Source organism: Lissotriton helveticus, chromosome 1_2 (genome assembly GCF_964261635.1).
Source record: "Lissotriton helveticus chromosome 1_2, aLisHel1.1, whole genome shotgun sequence".
In the NCBI taxonomy this organism is placed as follows: domain Eukaryota; kingdom Metazoa; phylum Chordata; class Amphibia; order Caudata; family Salamandridae; genus Lissotriton; species Lissotriton helveticus.
In genome coordinates this window covers 250,286,944-250,311,191 of record NC_136058.1, presented here as the reverse complement: position 1 = coordinate 250,311,191, position 24,248 = coordinate 250,286,944, and the positions used below count along the sequence as shown (strand labels likewise).

General features: G+C 44.8%; 1 pseudogene across 1 annotated transcript in view; it reads right to left on the bottom strand.

The window, feature by feature from the left end:
* Window positions 1-24,248, bottom strand: part of LOC144800450 (vitamin D3 hydroxylase-associated protein-like) — a 370,773-nt pseudogene that overhangs the window by 300,671 nt on the left and 45,854 nt on the right. The window contains exon 4 of the transcript XR_013604355.1: window positions 14,272-14,405. The product of XR_013604355.1 is annotated as a vitamin D3 hydroxylase-associated protein-like (transcript). The remainder of the gene's footprint in view (window positions 1-14,271; window positions 14,406-24,248) is intronic.

The following is a 24,248-nucleotide window of genomic DNA, read 5'->3' as shown; positions in this document are numbered from 1 at the left end:
CTCTGCTAGAAGAACTGACGTAACTGTAATAAACAAAATGCAATGAATAGGTACCAGATCTCGTACCACGACAATAAATGTAACACCAACAAACACCAAAGAAATAGTTACGAAGGGAAGTTATAGGAAATCCAGCAAGCCCATCATCAATTATTTATATGTTGGTTGTGAACCCCAATGTAACGGATGTTTCTCATTTGCTTGGAGCTGGGAGAGAAATAGACTTATATGATTACCTTCCTCTGCCAATTCTCTAAAGACTGTCTTTTCAAACTCATTTAAGGGTACCACTGTCGGAAAGAGAGAGACCGGATGTGGGAGCACGTGGCCTGACTACAGATCGTGGAACATCTGCGACATTGGCCAAGGCGAGACCGCAACAGTAAGGAGTCGCAGGACGAGGCACTGTTTCGGACAAAATGAGAGGAAAGGGCTGACCTGATGCCCCTGCTCGACGATCAACATGTGCCGAAAAGTCCCCGCTCTCTGAACTCGGTCATGGGCCCGCCTACCTAAAATTTTCGTCCCCCTGGTCTGTTCCCGATCTGGCCCTGCTCCATCCCCCTTTTTCTCCGACCTACCCTAAGGACTACTCTCACACCCCCCTTCTTCCACCTGAACTCTTTGACAATCGACTCAAAAGGACACAGGGCGAAAGGGACCTTTTTGACCAGGAAAGCGAGGAAAGGGTCATGCCCTACAACGCGGGACCTAGAATAGAGCTGGACACATAGCTCCACCGCCGGTGCTCCACAGTGCCAACAGAAGATGACAAAGAAATGCTGAGAACTCACTAATAATGGTCCATGACAATAGGACTTCCCCTTCGAACAATGACACCCCTGATTATCGTTTTTACTACGTCTCATTTCTCTCCCAGCCACCATTGTATTGATTATGCTCCAACCGAATGCGAAAAGAACTTACATATGTAATAACCTATCAGTTCATATTCCGAATGACTATAAGCATCTATGAAATGTACCCAATGCTCTCACTACAGAATCGTTTTTGTCCGATATTGCATTACTATGACTTTCCTGCAAACGAGCTTATCGATAGGCCCGCCTCCTAAGACAAAAGATTTTAAATGTAATGTTTATAGCTCCTTCACCTGGGTTCCTACTTCTTTACTTATGACCGCCACAGTAGACATGGATAGGAAATAGGCCAGCAAGATGTCTTGGAAATGTTAAAGGGAGGACTGTGGAAAATTAGTACGATTTGGTAAACATTATCTGCGCCATCTTGCCTTTTCCCCTGATGCCACACTTTTTGTCGTACGCACCCGCCATTTTAGGTGCCTCGATCAGAACCACCCTCTACACGCCACTGGCCCCCCCCAGCACAGCCCTTCGCCCTCACAAGCCCCCACGCACTGGCCACCCCCCGCTCTCACATGCCTTGGGCCATAAACCCCTCTTCAGCGCAGCTCTGCCTCAGAACCCCATCCTGTTCCCAGCGCGACACCTCCCTTCGTTCCTTTCATGGTCCCAGACCCTTTGATACAAACCCCCTTTTCCTGTGTGCCCGTTTGTCTTCCCCGTTCCCAGGCCGCCACCTGGCCCTGCGGATACTGTTTATTGCCCCCCGTACAGTAGGAAGCTTCCCCCATTAAAGGACCCTCGAATTGATCAAAGCCCCCACCCTATGATATCCGATCAACCCCACACATTCCGTGAATCGGGCAGAATGCCCAGCTGCGCGATAATCATCACCTATTGTGACCGGGGTGGAGACTTCAACTGTAAATGTATGTGGGAACGGGCCTGAAGGGGAGATTCCGAGGATATCCTTTCGTACTTCAAAGCATTGCAAGAATGTGTTACCTGCAATAAAGATCATAAAACTGTGTATAAGAGGCCAGGCCTCAGAGATGCGGTTAGAGCACCTCGTGACGATACTGGCTGTCTGAACTGATGTGTTCTCCTCCGGAGAGAATAAACCTTGTTTCCTGCCTTCCAGTCTCCAGCGCCTGCCTCTTCATTGATTAATATTTTGTGGGTTAAAGAGGCGATACCGCCGGGCAAATATTGGTTGTCCTTGACCTGTTTTTACAGTTTGGTTTGCCCTGTTCCCATCATGCACTGGGACAGGAACAGACTAATTTGCATACAGCCAGGTTCTGAAACTGGGATGGTGCAGTGAGCTAAAAAACGGTGTTGGATCTAACCCTGATCTCTTGACTGGGTGAGAGTATTCTGCTTAATTCAGAGACTCTGTCCCTCACCACCCCTTGTTGTAAATATTTTTGTCCACCCTAAGCGTGGAAGGGTATACTCAGACATGAGTCCCTTGCTCATTGCACCATCAGGATTCAAGCAAGCCGGGCCGAAGACGGCTGTAATGCCAGAAACCGGTCCCCGGAAGCTTGTTTCCTTCCCAGTGTAAGAATTGGCTTTTGTAGTTTGGTTTGCCCTGTTCCCATCATGCACTGGGACAGGAACAGACTAATTTGCATACAGCCAGGTTCTGAAACTGGGATGGTGCAGTGAGCTAAAAAACGGTGTTGGATCTAGCCCTGATCTCTTGACTGGGTGAGAGTATTCTGCTTAATTCAGAGACTCTGTCCCTCACCACCCCTTGTTGTAAATATTTTTGTCCACCCTAAGCGTGGAAGGGTATACTCAGACATGAGTCCCTTGCTCATTGCACCATCAGGATTAAAGCAAGCCGGGCCGAAGACGGCTGTAATGCCAGAAAGCGGTCCCCGGAAGCTTGTTTCCTTCCCAGTGTAAGAATTGGCTTTTGTAGTTTGGTTTGCCCTGTTCCCATCATGCACTGGGACAGGAACAGACTAATTTGCATACAGCCAGGTTCTGAAACTGGGATGGTGCAGTGAGCTAAAAAACAGTGTTGGATCTAGCCCTGATCTCTTGACTGGGTGAGAGTATTCTGCTTAATTCAGAGACTCTGTCCCTCACCACCCCTTGTTGTAAATATTGCAGTCCACTTGTGGCATTTACAAGCCCAGAATACATGCACTACCATATACTAGAGTCTTAATAGCAAATGAAATGTGTGAATTAGGTGTATGCCAATGTTACAATGTTTTAAAAGGGATAGCGCAAGAGCTTTACCACTGTTTAGCAGAGGTAAAGTGCACAGAGTCTTAATACCAACAAAAAACGGGTTTAGTACAAGAAGACAAAAAAGTGGGGTGATCTTGTAGAAAGGGCAAATTTCCAACACCACCTTTGTGTGCTATCATTCTATACTGTTGAAAGACTCCAATCATATTGGTGGTCACATCTAGTAGGTTTCTCAAGCCACCAAACAAAACTTGCACATCTTCAGATATTAGGAATTTTTCACAAAAGCTGTTGCTTGTAATAGTGATATATAAACCTCCAAAATCAGTGCACAAACAATCGTTAATGTTTTAATAATATTTAGGGATGTATGCACAAATGTAACTTAAGTTAACAAAAAGTTTAGAAGCAATTTTTCTTTTTTATGGTTGCCATAACTCCTCAAAGGGATTCCTCGTGGGAGTAAAAAGTTTAACAAGCAGGGATATCTCCTTCACAAGTACAGAGACAATTCCACCCACAAATCTCATTCAAGTTGTAGGAAATTGGCATTATAAGGTGCAGTGTTCTTTGGAGGTTCCATGCAAACATATATAATTGAGCATTCCCAAGATTCTGTTTTACCTTTCCCACCCTGGAAATGGCCAGAAAGTTACTGCAGCAAAAGCTGAAGTAACTTCCCTTCTAGGATGGTAAGGTCAATGGATCACTCCCATGAGTGCCTCATTAACATTTTGCATACTTATCTGCTATGGAGACATAGGGAGGGGGAATATAACCTCCCAGGGAAGGACATTCCCCATAATACTATACTCAAAACTAAAGGAATTAAATGTGCACACTATTTTCACCCTCCAACTTAATATCTCAAAACAATAATGACAACAGTAGATTTGTGGAATCACTATGTCAGATTCTTTGGAATCTAACACCATTTCGTTCCAGTGTTAGTACAGCCACCCTCGTAGGTATTTGCAAAAATGCTTGGAAGGGAATCCAAATATTGTAAATCTACTTATGCACCTATTGGTTCAACAATTGTATTACTGCATTGAGATTCCCAGTAGCACCCCATAAAACCTGCAGCTTTCCAGGCCCACTATTGGGAATACTGTGAATACCAAAAAGTTGCAAAGTTGCTCCCGCAGGTAGACTTAAAACTACAGGAGCAGACTTGAGCTTTTATTATGAGTTCTGCAACTGAAGGACTGCTGCAGAGACCGCGCCAAGAGTGCAGTGCTCGCGGTCCATTGTACACCATGTTACGAGTTGACAGCAGGGCCTGCGGTGTGGCTGGATGGTCCTACGGCAGACGGTGAATGTATTTCCATATATATCGATGCCTGGGTGTGTGCATGATACATATGGGAAAATCCCACCCAACCATTGCCAGGGTCTGACCCATATGTGGGCAGTCCCTGCAAAGGGCATATGGTATGAAGAAGAGCACTTTCCTGTGTAGTGCCGCAGATGGGGTCGTAATCCTCAGGGTGAGGATGTTGCGGTGAAGGCCGACCTGGAGAAAAGGATCCACCTCGAAATCTGCTGCGAAGAACTAGAGAAGGGTGAGTATGCACTCCAAATCCTTTGTTTCTACCCTCCTTTGGGCGGCGGTCTGACTGCGGCGGTCGGCTCGTGGAAAAGCCTACTCATAATTTTGACGGTTGTGTTTCTCCTTTATATCGCCCTATGGAGGCTGCCTTTCCCGACTGCCATCCCAGCGGTGTGCTGGCCGTGCCAGCAACTCCAGCCGCTGTCTCTGTAGGGGCAACACCCCCATCTTGTAACACGGCGGATGGACCAACAATCACGTGGCGGTACGGACCGCCGGTACTGCGGTCCACACCGCCGGCACAGCGGTCCACGGACCACCCAACTCATAATAAGGCCCTTACCACTTTTTTCATGACTCAAGCCATTAAGTTCTATTTTTCAAAAACTGATATGAGTAAGAATTATCCCCACAATAATCAGGCCTTTGTAAAATTCGCATAGGGCCCGATTATGAGTTTGGCGATGAGGAAGCGGACCACCATGTGCACCAGATTACGAGTTACCTCGTGCCTCGGGGGCTGTTTTTGGCGTTCCTGCACGTAATGGACTGTAATTTCCATGCCATGCGGAAACTGTGGTGCATGCATACAGGGGAGCACAAGCTAAATTTGGACTGTGAATTATGATATGAGTTTATAAAACTACCCCTTAAATGTATTGATTCATGCATAACTTCGTTTTTAATTCTGCTCTAATGCGCTGTAACATTCCTTATCTTTTTTATTTGTTTCACTTGCGTGTTCAATATGTTTTCACGTGCACATAGTGTTCACTTTTTTACTTAGTACGCAGCTCTAAAAGCATGGTCGATTCTGCATTCTGGGTTGTGAAATCCAATTTGCATTCCTTTGCTGATAATATTTAACCGTTTTCTTGGGACTATTTATCATTATTTCATGTAATCATTTTAATTAAGTTATTTGTCAAATCATACCCCCTCATTGATTCACATTGAGACATTGTTGTACGTTGTGTAATTATGCCACCAAATTGTTGCTAAATTATAATGCAGGAACGTGGGAACAAAAAAACAAGCAAAGGGCAAGCAGCTGGTTTTCATGGCAATTGTGTTTTTGCACAATTTTGAGCAAAAAATGTATCTTTCTGTCACAAATTAATGCAGGGACTTATTTTGCACTAAAATACAAATTACAGATTTGCATTTAATGTATCAACAAGCAATTTTATGTAATTTCCCCCAAATTTTGTGTAATTATGCAAAAGCAAATTATGCGAATTTCAGACACACCTACTGATGATTGTACAAAATAACCTGCGAGAAAGTGGATTATTATTTGTTGTCGGCAGTAGTCCACTTCAAGGAAAAATAACAATAACTTGTCATGATAAACCCCAAAAGTCATTAAAGTTACCTAAACTCAATCCCTGGTAGCTACGGCACAAAGCAGGCAAGCATAATTTAGGGCAATGTGTAAAGTATTTATGCAGTGCCAAATAGTAATATAGTAAAAAAAAAACACCAAATAATAAAAATCGCAAACTAAGTTAGAAGAAAAAAGAAGATTCTATTTGAAAAAAATTACACCAAAACAACAAAAATCCAATAAGGAGAATTGGAGATATGAGTATTTAAAGTTGTGGGTGAAAATAGAGCCTAAAAGCACTACGTGCCAATGACAGTTTATGGCTGTGTTTGATCGGGACCTAGGTACAATTTCCGTCAGACCAGGATAGAGATCGGGTTTAATACACCAAGCAGGTTCATCCCAGTCAAAGATTTTACCTTCTGGCTTAGTCTTCCTTATTGAGCTCAAAATCCTTCAGCAAGGCAAGCCTGAACATGTACAAAGTTGCCTTCAAATTGGACACCTTTGTCGCAAGGTCCCACTGATGTTCTGGAGGTCTTTGAAGAGCAAAGAAGTTTTAAAGTCCCAGCTTTTCAGAACAGCTCCTCTGGGTCACCTTATGGCTCCCAGAACCCCACGGACAACATGTAGGGGCCGTGAGTCACTTCAGCAGAGGGCACCAGCATTGTCCAGTCCAGGTCCAGATGTTACTGGTCAAATTGTCTCTGTAGGAAAAAGACGTTCAGCAACTTGTTGTACCCCTGTAGCCAAACAGCAGGAGCCAATCATCTTATGATCTTTAACAGGTCCAGAATAATGTGTACAAGCCTATGTGAGTAAGGTGCCAAGTTTGTAGGTCTCACTAGTCAGTGGTTGCAGAAAAAGATCCTTAGGGCAACCCTCCCCGTGTTTGAGGCACATGTTGTTTTCTTTTATATAAACTATACAACATTGCACCATCCCAAGGAAAATCTAAGATGTTACATGTCTTTTGCCCTTCGAGGGAGAGGGTGTGCTATTCAAGGGTGTATTTAGGGAAATGAACTGTCATCTCCTCCTAAATTACACCAAAGTAGTCTATAACCAGCTCCCCCTCCCACTGGGACAGAGTCAGGTGGATTTCCATGTATCATGGTATCGAAGAGTTTGCCTCTCCCTGGTCTTGCCTTACACTAAACTACTAATGGGCAGGCTTCAACTCGTCCACTTAAAATTTAATGCATGGCACAATAGGCACAGCATTCCATAGGTGGCATTTAACTTCCATGCCTTGAGGGCATTTTCTACACAATAAGCTAGGTACTCATAGGCAAGTTAAATATGTTAATCAGGGCTAAGCCAATTTGACCATGTTTAAAGGACAAAGACAAGCATTTTACTCCTGTTTACTAATTGTAAAGTGGGCAGAGTTTGAAATCCAGCAAAACAGATATGGGAAAAATGGATGGAAATCACGCTAAAGATGGTAATTTGCTGCAATATATTATTATAGACCGCCACCAGCTGCTCTTTGGACATGTGGCGTGTTATAAACCTTTTACAAACATCAACATGTAACCAACGTAACATAATCTTGAATACTTGCAGGACTAAGTACATTGTTCTTTCTTCATAGGTGGTCAATAAAATGCAAAAGAAATGTATTTCTTTAGTTTAGCAATAATTAACAGATAGCAAGTGCCATTGTGTTTTATCTAAATGACAATACATACATACATTACATATGATGTTTGTTCCATAGGCATTTATTTTCTTTGCCTTTGTAGAAGACAGAATGCATCATATCTTCTAGCGATTGATGCTATCTTATTCTTATATTGTCCTACTTATTTTCTTCACCTTTGTTTAATGTCCTTCGTGTTTTTAAAGAGCTTGGAAGACTTGAACATTTTACACAGCTTTAAATACCATTTAATTTGTAATCAGATGATATCTTTGTGAGAAGGTGGGTCTGACCATTCTGAGCTGTCGAGATTTTTTGTTTTATCATCAAATAGGAGCCTGAGGGTGAGTAAATCGGAACAGGTCGCCCCCCACTCCATCCTGCAATACAACAGCAGGTCTGATGTTGTATTGCGAGATTTTTTTTTCACCTCATTTTTGACCTTTTAATGTGGGAGAGCCTCATAATCTGGAACTCACTCATGGTAAAATGGTCTGAGCGTGTTTACCAGCCATGTTGGCCTTGTGAGATAAGGCTGCTGCAATGCAGCCAGGGTAAGGGGCACTGGGCTGGTTACATGTGGACATGTGTGAACATGCATGTACACACGTGAGGGCTGCACACAAGAGACTCCTATTGTGCGCAGCCTAGGACCTGTGCATAGGTAGCCTTGCACAGAAGGGACTATGCAGAGTTGGATGGTGACCTGGAATAAGGGAATTTAGTGTGCTTTGCAGTCTGAAATGTAGTAACCCTCCATTATATTCCTGTGGGTAAGGCTGACATAAGGTGCAGCTTCAGTTATCTGCGGCCCACAGACTCCAGAGATGCACCAATTTACACTTCAAACTGTGTGAAAAAAACAATTCTGCCATGTACAAATGCATGTCTGTACTACCTATGGGTGATGCAGAAATGTCATATTCCTCTGAGTAAGCTCACAACCTTGTGTGACCCTGCCAGGTTGATTTTATTATTTTTCTCGCCAGCAAAGGATTTGCCCTTCAAAGCAAGCATTCAGCAGTGCTTAGGTCAACTCTCCATGAGTGAGAGACTTGGCAAGGTTGCTCTGCATCTATCAGTCAACTGTCATTTAGTGCCAGTCACTAGGCCTGCCTAAGGCCCCTCAATCAGGAGGGAGCTCCTTTGAGGAATTTCTGGGGGGAGGCCCAGCACGTAATGTCAGTGAGGGGGCGAGCTGAGACACTCAGAGCCCATGTGGCAAGTGACTCCTGGATGACAACATATTGAAATATCCCAGAAGCCTGTGCAGGATGGTTGAAACAGGGACAGAGAGGTGATGTGACACCACAGGATAGGGCAGAGGTGCAATGCTGCTGGCACCTCCTGCCCCCTCTTAAAAGGTCTTGTACAGGGGTGCGAGCTCTCCCTGGGATATGCTTTTGCTGAGGAACACTGGGACTGAAAGCTGACGCCTTGGACGACTGTCTCCAGGGACACGGCCTCTGTCTCTGTGTGACTCCGGGGGGCTCCACCACTGTATTGGATTTCTGGTTAGGGGGTAGGCCAGTGCCTGGACGCTACCCCAAAAAGAAATTACATGAGGGAGCACCATCATGCCCCTTTGTGATGAAAGGAAAGGGCCCAGGACCCCTTCCCTAGGCTAGAGAAGAACTGAGAATGGGGAGGGCCTTTGCGCCCCCACAAAGCTGCACGGGTACACAGGGCCCCATCCCTGTGCCCCAGAGATGAAGTAAAGCTGGGGAGTGCCTTCGCACTCCCTAAGAAACCTATGACGCCATCAGTGGGTCCGGCAAAGAAGAAAAGCCAGGCTGCACCGTTGTGCTCCCCATGAAGATGCCTGCTGGGGACAAGGACCCTATCCCTGGGTCTCGGAGAAGAGGGGTGAGAGCACCACTTCGCTCTCACATTTGGCTGCTGGTCCAGCTGCACAGCATGTGTCTGCCCACAGGAGCAGGAGCAGGCAGACCAAAAGTGAAGTGTCGGCTCCCACAGCAGCACAGCACATGTGCTGGCCGTGTGGGGAGCTGGCAAGAGCAGCCGGGGGTGGGCTCTGCAAGCTGCTCTCCAACGTACAAGATGCACGCGGGGTGCCTGGGTGGGATCAAACACCCGAGACCCCCAAAAGCCTGTAATTTACTACTGAAGGTAAAGTCAGGCTCCCTAACTGATCCATGCCCTAGTTCAGTAGTTATTTCAGCTGCAGGGCCAGTGTCAAAAATACTGACTACTATCTTCAATACTAAGTATTTAGAAGGGTATTTTCCAAAAGACTGGAAGCATGCTTCAATCCTGCCACTACTGAAAAAACCCATCTGGATGTCAATGACCCCAATAATTTTAGACCAATCTCCAGAATTCCTCTCCCGGCGAAGGTCATTGAAAGGAATATTAATGCTCAACTTAATACATTTTTTCAAGACACACATGCCCTAAACCCAACCCAGTTTGGGTTTAGAGGATGCCACAGTACTGAAGCGGCGCTCTTAAAATCCACAGAGGAGATCAGAATGATTTTGGTTCAAGGAGGGAATGCCGCACTGATCATGCTGGATCTCTCGGCGGCATTCAACACGGTCCACTATGTGGTGTTGATGGACCGTTTACAGGAGATAGGAATGAAGGGCTCGGCCTGGAAACTTCTCAAATCATTCTTAACTGATAGAGTACAAACTGTAGCCCCAGAGGAATGTGAAGCTAAATCATTCTCTCTGCCTTGTGGTGTTCCGCAGTGTTCATCTTTGAGCCCGACCCTTTTTAATATTAATGTTTCCTCGCTGGCACCCCTTATTGAATCATTTGGGTTCACATTAACATCATATGCTGATGATACCCAAATAGTGGTGAACCTTCTACCAGGCGGCACTCAGACTACTTGTTTGAGGTTGCAAAATTGTATGAGTGCCATGGGGGGTTGGATGGCCCAAAACTGTTTAAAACTCAACTCCAGCAAAACAGAGGTGGTTTTGTTTGGAAACAACCCAAACCTCTGGACGCCAGACTGCTGGCCAGCAGACCTGGGCCAGCAGACCTGGGCCAGCTTCCCACGCCAGTTAGGAAAGTGGAAAAATCTGGGTTTCTGGATTGATGAGAAATTGAGCTGCAGGGACCAGGTTAATAAAGTGGTCTCCACTACCACCTATATTCTAAAATCTTGCAAAACAATATTGCCATTACTCCCCAAAGCGGCACAAAAAACAGTTGTCACTGCTTTGATCGTGCTGAGACTGGATTATTGCAACAGTCTGTATTTGAAGATACATGAGGGATCCCTAAACAAACTGCAGGTTCTTCAGAACGCAGCCGCCAGATTACTTACTCGCACACCTAGGTCTGAATCCATCTCTGCCCAAATCAAAGCCATGCACTGGCTGCCAGTGAGGAAACGCAAACAATTCAAGGCCTTGTGCTTGGTTTTCAAAGTCCTTCATGGAATAGGGCCTGAATTCCTCAAGCGACTCACCTACTGGTTCACCCCGACTAGAACATTACGATCTTCTGACGCCAAATTGGTGGCAGTACCTAGGGTGAAGAAGGCCAACTGGGGGGGCAGAAGTTTCACAGTTAATGCAGCAAAGGCCTAGAATGCGCTTTCTCTTTCTTTAAGAAGCATTTCCAACCTCCTTGCTTTTAGGAAGACACTAAAAACTTGGCTTTTCACAAATTCATCTAAACCAATGTGCGTATCTCTCTGTCTGGCTTGATTTCTCTTTAGGCCTTCTCCTAGTGTCAGGACACCTTTTTTGGTAACAGTTGCGCTTTACAAATAGCAATAAAATAACAATAACATAACAAAAATGGATTATTTGGCAAAAACTTCTCATTTTCGGCCTGTGATCACTCCAGGGGAATGGTGTCTCTACCAACTTGACGCAAATATGCAGGGGGAGCTGCAGGAGAAGTGCAGCCTCCCCCCCAAAAGACGGGCCTGATTCCCCACCCTAGGTTGTGTGGAACTCTAAAAAGATAACCCACCCCAAGGGTTTTTTACCTGGGAAACAATCATTACAATTCAGTCATTACAACGCACTACCTTTACAACGCAGCTGTTACAACGCAACTGCCTTTACATCGCATGCCATTATAAATGCATTATGAAGTCAGTAGTTTTTTTAGTTTTAGGGTGGGTATGGGTTTTGGGGTACATGGGAATAGTAGCTTTTACCCCTACACTATCCAACACTGTTGCACTCACTGGAGTGGGAATGGTAATGTTTTCCCCTACACTATTCAACACTTACCCTACTGTTGCACTCACAGGAGTGGGAATAGTAATTTTTACCCCTACACTGGTGCCGGGTAATGGTAGTTTCTATAAATGTGTTGTAATGGCATGCGTTGTAAAATCATGCAATGTAAGGGTAGTTGCGATGTAACAACCGTGTTGTAAATGCATGTGTCATAATTGCTTGCGTTGTAGTGTCATATATTAGTTTTACCTTGTTTCAAAGCCTTTTTCTGCTGGAACTTTTGTTCTTCAGAGTCTGAGTGATGCGTCCTAGGGGGCAAAAAAGAATGGCCGCACGCAGTTGTGACCTGAAAGTGGTTAATATGAGTTTTCATATTCAGAAACATCCTCTAGGGGTGAAAGTTAGTGATTGTACAGGTGTGCATTTACAAACGTGATGTCCTTCAGGTCGGTATGATATTCTAAATGCGATTTCTAAGGGCCAGATGCAGGGCCCGATTCACAGAACTAACTTAAGACAAAATCCTAAACTTACTACCATTTTGGTATTCACAGAAGGCACTTACTCATTTTGGTATTCACAGAAGGCACTTACTCATTTTGATATTCACAGAAGTTAGGAGTCCTAACTTTAGGACTCCTAAATGCCTTCTGTGAATACCGAAAGTCTTAAAGTTAGGATTTTTCTAAATTTAGTAGTAGTAAAGTTAGGACTCCTAACTTCTGTGAATACCGAAATGAGTAAGTGTCTTCTGTGAATACGAATATGGTAGTAAGTTTAAGATTTTGTCTTAAGTTAGTTCTGTGAATCAGGCCCTATGAGTCTAGCCCAGCGGTGAAGGTCCAGCTACTGCCGCATCAGTAGTTCGAATACCCCATTAACACTTGGGTGGGCGGACACCCATGGACCTGCCGCCAGGGAGCTGCCGTTCCCTTGCAGTGGGCCAGTGATCCATAGGACGCAATATGCTTGGCAGGAGTGCTGCAGTCTAACCAAGCATATTAAAAGTTTTCTCTTGGAGAGGAAACAAATGGGGCCCTACAGGGCCCCATGGTGCCTCATGGCATGTGGATGCACACAGGGGGGCACACATGTGCCCCCCTGTATGAATAACACGAGCTCCTTCACGCCATCCATGCAGGAACTGTTTTGGGCATTCCAATTGCGGTGCCCGTTTTCAGAGGCACCGCAGTGGGAATCCCGAAAACCAGCCCACCAGACTGAAGGAAACTCCTAATTTGGCGGGTGGCCCGACCACGACTTTGGCACAAAGGTAGCGTGGCGGTGGTATACAGCTTGCTCCCGCTGCACCAAATGTCATAATCAGGCCCTAAGTGTATGCTGTAAGCATCCTTTATGGGTGTGTAATTATAATTGCATAGAGTTGTAATTGTAAATGAGATGCCCTTTAGGGACTGGGATCGATTTGCCTTATTCACGCTAACAGTTATAATGAATATACCACACTCCCAGTCATGCTTAGACATTTATTCTTGCTAATGATTCAATTGAATAATGGGACTGTCAGCCACTCGTGATTAAAGTTTGTATGGTCTGAGTCATGATTATATGTAAAAACTGCATTTATTCCTATGTTGAAAAGATTTTTGACATAAGGAGGTGGACAGTTTCTCGCTTTGATGCCAGTATTAAGTGTTCTAACTCCAACTTATATTCAACCTGTGGCATTTAGTGACAAGAACATGTTTAAACATATAAGTGTGGTACTAAACCCCTCTCCTTTGGGAGGGGTAAGAATGATTACCCAATGTCAGCAAGAATTATTTCCATCAGCTTATGTATATTTGTAAATTGTTGCATAGTATTGAGTAGTGCGTAAAAAATGTACTTTCCTTTTTTCTAAAGAAAAGCACAGACTGGACAATTGTTTATTGAGTGTTATTATTGTGTATCGGTGAATGGTGATTACTAGCCCACACACCACCTCCCTTGAGTAGGCTCTGGGCTGCTATGCAATGCTACACTATGATGGTCTAGTCTACAATGGGGTGTTTGGTTCCCAGTGGAGGATAAAAGTCAGACCCATTACTTGCACAGGCCACACAATTAATGCCTCATTTTCCAACAATCTTTGTATGAACTGAGGAGTCTGGATGCAAATCAAGCTCTACTGACTGACAGAATCCAACCTAAGGGTGACACAATTATGGCAAAAGGCATTACTATTTTCCTATCATGTGATGCAATTACTGAATCGACTGCTGGCCATTCCTTTTTTTAGTTATTATTCACAGCTCTGTTTCTCAGTGAAAAATCTCTCAGAAGTCCCCAGAGACAGAGTGAAATCTGGTTGAACTAATTCCACAATGTAAGTACAATCGTTCTGGCCAAGGTCTGGTCGGATTATAAAATCTAAGTAAAGTGCTCCACATTCTTGTGCTTTGAGTGTTTTTTTGTGAAGTTGTCTATGTTTTATCAAGCTGACCCACTGCGTTTGAGAACATTTTGACCAACATATTTTCGAAAGGAAAACATACATAGAGGAATGTAAATATTTACAGGAAAAGTAAATTTGTACTCACCTAAACATGGATTGGGGAATGTTTGTTTTAACAAATGGAATGGCCCCTTGTTTCTTTAAAACCTGCACCATCACGCTGTCACTTGACTCTGGAATACCGAGGAAACATGCAAGGCCACAGTCTGAATCATGCCCCTAGGAAGAAGAAGTCTTTACATGCTGTCCATTGGAAAAGCTCAAATATGTATAACATTTACAAAAATTACAAAAGTACTGCTGAAACTTTAAAAAATATACATCATAGCACATACTTCTGTCAGTTCAAACATGTCTTACTTGGTTTATGTCTAAGTGGGCCCTGTACTACATAAAGCTTTATCTGACTGCCAAAGAACCCCAATATATAATAAATTATTATACAGACCGGTTTGGGGTCGCACCTCGTCAGTCATTATATGCCTGAAGTACTATTTGCAATTACATGAGAGAATTCATCTAGTGGACAATGGGTCAGCCCCTTTCAACTATTAGTTTGAATGTTAGTGACATTTTTTGGGGCTGCCCATGACACAGTAATTCAGCAGCACTTCGGCTGTACTTGCAAAATGCTGCTTCTAGTTATAGCATAACATAACTGCACACACACAGAATTCTGGCACCGTCTAGCAGTGGACACCAGATGATAAGATTCTCCTTACCAACCACACGGGGGTTATTTACAGGCCCCTTGCGCCACCGGCACATCACTTTTTCCCATATTAACAGTGACGCACTGGTGGCGCAAGGGGCTTGTAAATAACCCCCACAGAGTTTAGGGCAGGATTTGCAAATGTTCATAAAACAATGGGGCATATTACCAAGGGTGGCGATAAGGAATTATCGCCGGTTTAGCGGCCGTTTTCGGCCGCTAAGCGGCGATAATTCTATCGCTCTATTAGCAAGCTGTCACTAACTGATGATAGCGACAGCTTTTAGGCGATAGCGAGAGGTTTGGGGCCCACTTTGCATGTCAGCGATATTTATCGCTAATGACATGCAAAGTGGGCATACCCAACCTGTTAGCGACTGCAAGCAGTTGCTAACGTCGCTATCACCTATTAGCAAGGCAGGCGTAGCGATGGAAATATTCCCACTATCACCAAAAACCAACGCCTGCTCAGACCAGTTCTTAGCCATGTTATCCAATGGGAGGTGGATAACATGGCTAAGAGCATTTCGTCGCTAATGCGGGAATATCGCTGTATTCTCTGCGATATTCACACATTTCGCCTGATTTTTATCGCTTTTGAGATAAACCTTGCTAATAGCAAGTTATCTCAGCGATAAAAACAGGTGATGCGCGGCGATAAAAATATTGCCGCTAACCCTACTTAGCGATAAATATCGGTATTTGTAGGTAATATGCCCCAATGTATTTGGACGAAGTACCCCCTGCCCTGAACTATGTATATATTGGAAGTCCCTGAGGTTTTTCTTTATAAGGTCACAGGACAATGAGGTGACTTGCAAAATACTTCAAATATATTGCTGAAGGTATTTTATTCTTCATAATACGTGGTCCCACCTTTGCTACAAAAACTACTTGAAACCTTAGTGTCTTACTCTTTCATATTAACCCCTTCCACGCTGATCACGAGCTGGGCTCGTCATGAGGTAGCCTCCTGGCACGCTGATGACGAGCCCAGCTCGTCACGTAACATGCGCTTTAAAAAATCTCAGCGTACGAGCGGAATTCCGCCCGCACGCATGCGGTTAAATAGATATTATTTCCGGTTGCAGACATGAAAAATAAAAACAGAATCTCTAGTAAGAAATTAAACATCCCCAAAAGCTTTAGGGATTCGCTAACAAGAACTCAATTGAATGTATCTCAAGAATGTGGAGAAACCTTAGATATTCTATTTTTCTTTAATAACAAAGCAAATATTGGCAAAATCAATGGGCCCGATTCACAGAATGAATTTAAGACTCAATCCTAAACTTACTACTATTTTGGTATTCACAGAATGAACTTACTACTTTAGAACAGAACAGAGAGGCTACTCTTGGCCATACTGTACATTTCTGGTTAAACACATTCCCAAAATTAAAACCCTGAGGCTCAATCGTCTGAAAGTAAAAATACACACTCTAATAGCACAGCGTAGGCTGTCCAGACTGCTGGAAAAATTAAAAATGGTAATCAGCATATGTTTCTTTCATCTATATTTCTTGGAAAAAGTAGTCACAGATGCACTTGAGCTGGAAGTATGATATGTCTCTTTCTGGTTGCTTCTCTGGCAACCCCTAATATCCAGAATGGAAACTGTGAGATGTCTATCACCCATGGTTTAGTCATAGACAATATACATTACATGTTTGAGGAAAGAGAAACTATGTCAGCAGATTATGGATGTTAGTTGGTGGTAACCACATGTACCACCCGTTGACCCTGCTCTCTTTGGTGTTTGCTTCCTCTGATGTTAGGGGTCAAGAAGGCAGCATCAGAACGAAAAATAATCAGAGCTCTTTCACCCCCTTTTTGTCAGTGCCACTCCATAGATGATAGCTATGCCTTTGCTTTTTACGCTTGACATTCAATGGCATATCTGAGCTTTCTGGGTGAATTGGTGAATGTGAATATCTCCCTATACCTGAGACTGGCTGCGATCAGGTCAAAAAAGCAATCCTGGTCCATGCAGAGAAATAGGGTCAGCCTTTGCCTTCAGTGATTGGTACTTGATACATATTGGGAAGCCAGGATTTGTGGAGACAGTCATTTTTGCCCATGCCTCAATGAAGGGAGATGGTTGGTCCTATGCTCAACTGCCTCCAGAGCTTGCTTGTGCTTCAGTTCATGGAAAACACACTGGGGCCGATTCTCAAAGGTCCTCCGCACTCATGACGGAGGCCCTGCAGGTGTGGCAGGGGGCCTCCACTCATGGCTGGACCTCCTCAATGGGTAACAGAGATACTGAGGTCCCGCCAAAAGTGCAGGACACCCATCACACCTGTCACAACTGCAGGGCCTCTGCCATGAGTGCAGATGCCCTTTCTGAATCGGGCCCTGTGTGTAATTATAGATCAGAGCAGCTCCTGCTGGGCTTCTTTGATTGGCCTGTGTGTCTGTTTGCAACGGTAGAAATCAACAGAGTAGGCACTAGACCGGGTGGGGGGTGGAAGTTTGACGATACCGAGGAAAAATGTAATAAATAATTCATTTACCCTCGTTATTGTCTGTCGAAATCTGTCAAATCCCTTCCCCTTCCCCCCTACAGGCCCCACTGCTCTTACCTGCTTGGGCAAAGGAAGGAAATGAAATTCTTCCTCTTGTCCTTCCTCCTTCCCTGTGAAGTCTTCCATTGGTCAGTGCTTGGGCACTTACTTTTCTTCCCCCCACCATGGCCGGCCAACTCTGCCCCCTGACCAATGACAGACTGGCATGCCTCAATGGTGCGGGTTAGGTGGTGGGCTCAGGCTTCAGGGAAGAAAGAACGCCGAGTCAAACTCACAGGAGCTTATTTACAAAACACTTGTGCCACAGGTACATCAGTTTTTCCCATGTTAAAAGTGATGCACCAGCGGCGCAAGGGGCTGGTAAGCCCAGCAGGCCTTATACTTAGACGCAGCGCCTCCGCTTGTTGCCTAATGTATTCAACGTAGAAGATGATGATTGGTTCACTGCTTGACTGATACCCATTGACAGACGGTGGTGGGTTAATGTTTATCTCAAGGGCCTGCTCCTGCTTCACAGCATCAATCAGGCAGGAGGCACAAGCAGTACTTAATTTGTGCTGCTGGTTGCCAGCGCCTGGATACACTCTCAGGTGATAAGTGCGCTATACAAATCAATATATCATAACATAACATAACAGTAGGCACCACCCACAGTTTTTAATTGGAATCAGGGCTCTTGCTATTGGTCCGTCCCGCAAGCAGGTCCACTACTGTGAGTCTTACGATTCGGCCGCGACACACAGGCAGGTAATGTTCTGGCAACAACAAGTCCATCTTTCCTGGTCCCAGCAGTTGGTAGCCAAGTGGCCACTCTCAGAATGAGGAGAGGCACTCGCCCACTTTCACTGACTGATTTCTCCAAGGGCACGCTCCTTCACTTCAGGCCAGTTAAGGCGTGATCATAAGAGACAGAGGGCATTATCCTTTCAGTACTGAGCCAGCAGTGTCGCCACTGAGAGTTAAAGAAAGGTGTGGGGCACAGACATCAGCACACAGCCTTTCTGCATTGCCCTTTACTCTGCTGGTGCCCTGAGGCTGCATTGTATCTTGGGGGAGTGGGTTTCCACCACCTTGAGCAGTAGAGTCCATTCCTGATACCACTGATGGGAAGAAATGAGGACTCGTGACAAGGAAGAGTCTGCGAGGCACTCTGGCTGTGTAATGTCTGCTGCAATTCATCCTAATCAACCTCACCTTTGATGGAGGAGCTACACTTCATTCATTTAAAGATGTCAGTTACCGGAATGCTTAGCAACTGAAGTGGAGTTTGTCATGCATAACAATTTGCATCTGTATATTCAGTTGCTGTAGAGGAATTGTAGAGGGGCTGCATTAAAGTGCTTATCTACATTCTTACCCTGTGCTACTAGGCTTTTCTGAGTATTTTCATTTGGCACTGGAGAAAATTCATTTACACTGGACTAATGTCGCCGAATAACTGCTATTTTGCCTCATGCGAAATTCCTAAAAACTTTGCTTGGGAGCACAGGAAGAACGCATACTACCAGAAGGTGAATGGGTGGCGTTTGTGGTACTACTATTTTTTGTGTCGTTTTTTTAGTGCCAAATGCGTCCTCACTACCAAATGGAAAGCATTCCACATTATAATAGCATTAAATGCTAGCTTTGCATTTTGTGTAGAGTTTTTGCTGAATTTTGCTTGATTATACAAAATCAAAAAATCAAATCTCATAAACCTCTGTTATAAATTATAATCACTGTAGGTAACAGTACTTCATGTGTGCACATTCACTCCTAGCCTGTCAGACGTGTCTGTCATCGCCTGGACTTTTTAATTTGCAGTTTTTTATATAGCACCAACTCAACCCAAAGGTATTAATAATAAAATAGCGATTTCTTACATTGCGATAACATGAAATCTGTGAATATCCTTGCGATTTCTTAGTTTGCGATTTTCTCTGTTAGCGAAAGTCGCAAACAGGATATCGCAAAATAAGAAATCGCAATGAAATGTAACAAAAAATCACAAATTGTGAATCTGACAATCGCAAATTAAGAAATCGCAATTACTAAGTGCATGCAGGTGGTAACCAGGAGCAAGGTATAAATAGCAGTCCACAATGCAAATGAAACTTCCACAATGGCAGCACTATATGTGATAGCCAGGAGGCTGCGTATCTGTGCCCTTGCACAGAGGAGACTGAGACAAGAACGTATTTTCAGGCTGCGCATCACGCTGTTCCAGCAGACTGAATTGAGCTGAAACCCTTTATGGAACACCCAACGCGCAGGACACAAACAATTCCCACCCATGTGCAGGTCCGGTGCTCACTGCACCTCCTGGCCTCAGGGAGTTTTCAAGGAGTCATATCAGAGGTTGGAGGGGTCTCACAGAGTGCCCTGTCACGCTTTTTCCATGGCTTTCTAGATGCAATGCTACAGAGGCTATCACATAATATATACTTCCACAGCACCCAACAGGCATTACAGCAAACCAAACTTGACTTTTATCAAATTGCACGTATTCCCCATGTCATTGGCTGCATTGATGGGACCTATGTGGCCCTCATACCCCCAGCAGCAACAGAATATGTTTTTAGGAACAGAAAATGCTACCATTCCCAGAATATACAGATTGTGTGCAATGCTAAGTACATTTTCAACGACATTGTAGCAAAATACCCTGGCCGCACACACAACTCTTTCATCTTCTGACATAGTGGGATACACAGACGTCTGAGTGCTGAAGAGTTTGGAGAGGGATACCTGCTAGGTAAATCAATAGGATGATGATTGCCCACCTCCCCCTGGCAGGGCAGCAGCAGGAGTCAGGCAGCTGCTGGACATCAGAGACGGACTGAGATCACACAAAACTACTTTTAGGTAACAAATTAAGGTGATGAGCCAAAATGCTTTTTGTTACATGTGATGTGTTTATTCACTTTTGCAGTACCCAGCACATGTTTTGTACACAGTGAAGGTACTGATCAATAATGTGTAAAATTGTGATTAGGTGGGTTGCTTCACCCCTTGCCACAAAAGTGTTAATGTTTAGTTCACCTCCTCCGGTGACGGTTTGGTTCAGGTCGGTGTTGAGCCTGAGTGCCCTCCGTTGTCTGCCTAGCTGCTGCACCTTGTCTGCCACTGGAACGTCATGCATCAGGCAATGTAGGAGTGTTGCTACTTCTACTGGAGGTCTCTTCGCTCTCCCCAGAGACCATGAGTGCGCTGCCACCAGAGTTTGCAGTTTGCATTTGTTCCACTGCGTTTGAGACCTGTTCCAGCCCTCTCGCAATGTCCTGGCAGCAGTGTGTCATTTGCAGCTTCATTGTAATGCTGCGACTGGTGAAGTTGCTGGTGGTGGTGCAGAGGCTGTTCACCGCCTTTGTATAATTGTGCAGTCCCTAGCAATTTCATTACGTTGTAGAGTGTCACATAGGTTTTGTATGGCACCTGCCATGGCCATGATACCCTCTCCCATTACCGCTGATTTTTGTTGAGAGTGCTCAGCTGCCTGTTAATTGAATGTAATGCTTTGTGTTGCAGGCGCTGAACTTCATGCATGTTGTGCTCAAGTCCAGCAAAAAGAGTATGTTCCTCTTCGGTGCCAGTGCTGCTCTTGGGCCTTGACCTCCGTGCCTCAATTGCTGCCACACTGTTTTGTGGTCTTTCATGTCCACGACTGTCAGACACTCCCTGCCTTGCCATTATATCCTCACTTGCCTCCCCGAGCTGTAGGCACCTTGTGGGACATGCCTGCGGTAACTGGACATCATCCATGTGGCCACTGAGCTGCTTGCCCACAAACATCTAGGTCTGTGACCATTGACATCGGCACTGACCAGCCATGGCAACAGCGCAGATTTACAAACTGCAATAGCATGAATTTGATCTACATGATCAATTGTCCATGTAACAAGAAATACGTGGGGATGACTACTCGTAAAATTAAGCTACGGATATCGGAACATAAGAGCTCTATACGCTGCTGTAGGCAAGCCACTAGACTTACCAACCACTTCATCCAAGCACACCATCTACCAACAGATTTACGCTGGACGGTGTTGGAACAGCCTTTGATCTCACCCCACATTCAAGATATCAGTAAATTTCTCTTTACACGTGAACAGAGATGGATTTATAAATTACAGACAGACAAGACGGGACTCAATGAAGATATCCCGCGGATGTCGCTGTGACGTCTGTTCATATTCTAAATACGCCATCATAAAGACAACGACATCTGCCAACTTGTTGTACCCCTGTAGCCAAACAGCAGGAGCCAATCATCTTATGATCTTTAACAGGTCCAGAATAATGTGGGGCTTTTTGGATATGATAATCATATCTTTTTATCATTATGTCGATGTTCTGTCGAGCATAGAGAAGTTTTTCATTCTGATAAGCATGAATTGCCTTGCTGACCAACAAGAGACAGAGGCTTCTGTTTTAGTGGCCGATTGATAGCCATAATAAATGAGGGATGGGATAATGTATGTCCTTTCAGAAGGAAAGTATCCTCCTGTTAAATTGATTGACCATCTAAAAACGTGACTATTCAAAAGAAAGCAACATTATTCTGTTACCATCACACTAGAAGGTAATAGTAGGATTGTTCGGCTTCCCGTAGCGGAATTTGCAATTTTTATTATCAATTTGCAGATTTTGTTTAGTTCATCTCAATTGGAACTATTAATTTACACTTTCCACCCTTAATTACTCGGCGGCTGGAGCGGAGCTCCGAATGTGACAACCCGGCATAAAACAAAGTAACTGCGAGCTTATGGCTTTGATGTAGGTTGATTAACTACAATTCCCATACATACCTTACCTTTTTACGCAAGATCACGTGCAATGACACGCACGCGTGATCGGAGATTAATGGCGGCTTCCTGTCCGGTCGGGTACCTCCGACAGACAGCCTAGACGGATGTCCGGAGTACCGACGGACAGGTAAGCGCCGCTTTTGTACCCTTGCACTTTAGGGAGGGATCGAGAATCAAACAGGACTCGATTTGAGTCTTCTTTCTCTCGCCGCGTATTGCTAGTAATATCCTGAGTGGTTTGTTATTCTGACCTGATGGCCTGGCACGAAACACGGAAACTGCCCCGTTTGAGGTCTGACAAACTTGCGAGTTGAAAAGAAAAAAAGATGGCGCAACATCCGTGGGCCGATTATTCCCCGCATCTCAGCGTCTTACCAACACGCTCAGTCATCTGGAGTTTAAACCGAGTATATAACATAGAATCGGCTCCTACTGACAAATGGCTTCTCTTGGTTTACCCTATGTATATTGATGGGACACATGAGCAGTTTTGTATTAAGTGTATCGATGGAACACTTTAAGAAAATATCACTAATTTTTCTAGTTGAGTTACAACATATGTATATTAAGCAGCACCTAGTCCTTCCCCTATGTTTACTCCCCTTTTCTTCCCTTTAATTTTGAATTTGAATTTTGAATTTAAAAATATTTATTCAGCGCTCGCATACCCAGCGGTTTCATGGCGCTAGTGATGATCAGTGGACAGACAGCAGATGAGAAGTTAAGTCAGATAAGCTTGTGTAAACAAAAGAGTTTTAAGCTCTTTTCGGAACAGAGGGTAGGAGGGTGAGGTACGTAGAGTGACAGGGAGAGAGTTCCAGAAGGTTGGAGCCAGGACAGCGAACCTCGCTCCGCCAGCCCTTTGCTTTTTAAAGCGGGGGATGGTAAGAAGGGCCAAGTGGGCTGAGCGAAGTTCTCTGCCTGGACAATATGGCTTAATTAGAGAGCAGATAAATTGAGGAGCGGTGCCCGATCTAGCTTGGTATACGAGACAACCAAGTTTGAACAGGGCACGTTCTCGGACTGGAAGCCAGTGCAGTGTTTTGAGTAGTGGTTAGGCTCGATGGTATCTGGGTAGGCCATGGATCAGGCGGGCCGCCTGGTTCTGCACTAGTTGTAGACGGTGAGTCAGATATGCAGGAGCTCCGTTATAGACTATGTTTCCATAGTCTATACGGGATAGTACCATGGCTAACATAATGATTTTAAGAGCTGAGGGAGTGAAAAAGCGAGAAACCTTCCTAATTACCCTAAGTGAAAAAAAACAAGAAGAGACCACCGAGTTGACTTGTGAATGAACAGTGAGTTGGGGGTTAAGAAAGATTCCCAGGGTTTTTACTTTGGCCACGGGAAGTGGGGGAGTACCAAGGGATGGGGGCCAAAAGGAAGGGGACCACGGACTGCAGCCACCTCCGGTCAGGACCAATTCGGTCTTGTCCGGGTTGAGTTTGAGGTGGCTGCAGTTCATCCAATCTTGGATAAGGATCATGATGGTTTGGACGTTCAGGGCGGATGAAGGTGAGTGGGACAGGTTGAAGATTAACTGGAGGTCATCCGCGTAATTAAACACGGTGACCTCCAGTTGCTGCAACATAAAAATGAGGGGAGAAATGTAGAGGTTGAACAGAAGAGGGGAAAGTGATGAACCCTGGGGAACCCCGCATTCTACTTTTCGAGAGGCCGCCTTAAAGTCAGCCAACCGGACTGCCTGGGTCCTCCCAGCAAGGAAAGACTCCAGCCAGGAGAAGGCTAAGCCTTCTATGCCCGCCGCCCAGACACGGTTAAGGAGGATGGTGTGGTCCACCGTGTCGAAGGCGGCGGATAGATCTAACAAAATCAAGGCTTGCGGAAGGTTGATGTCGATACCTTCACGCAGCTTGTCCATGACTGAGACGACCACTTTTTCTGTAGAATGCAGGGGACGAAAACCAGCTTGACAGGGGGAGAGGCAATGATTTGCCTCAATATGAGCGCTAAGTGTAGTGCTTATATGAGTTTCGAGCACTTTTGCAAGGTAGGGAAGGAGTGAGATGGG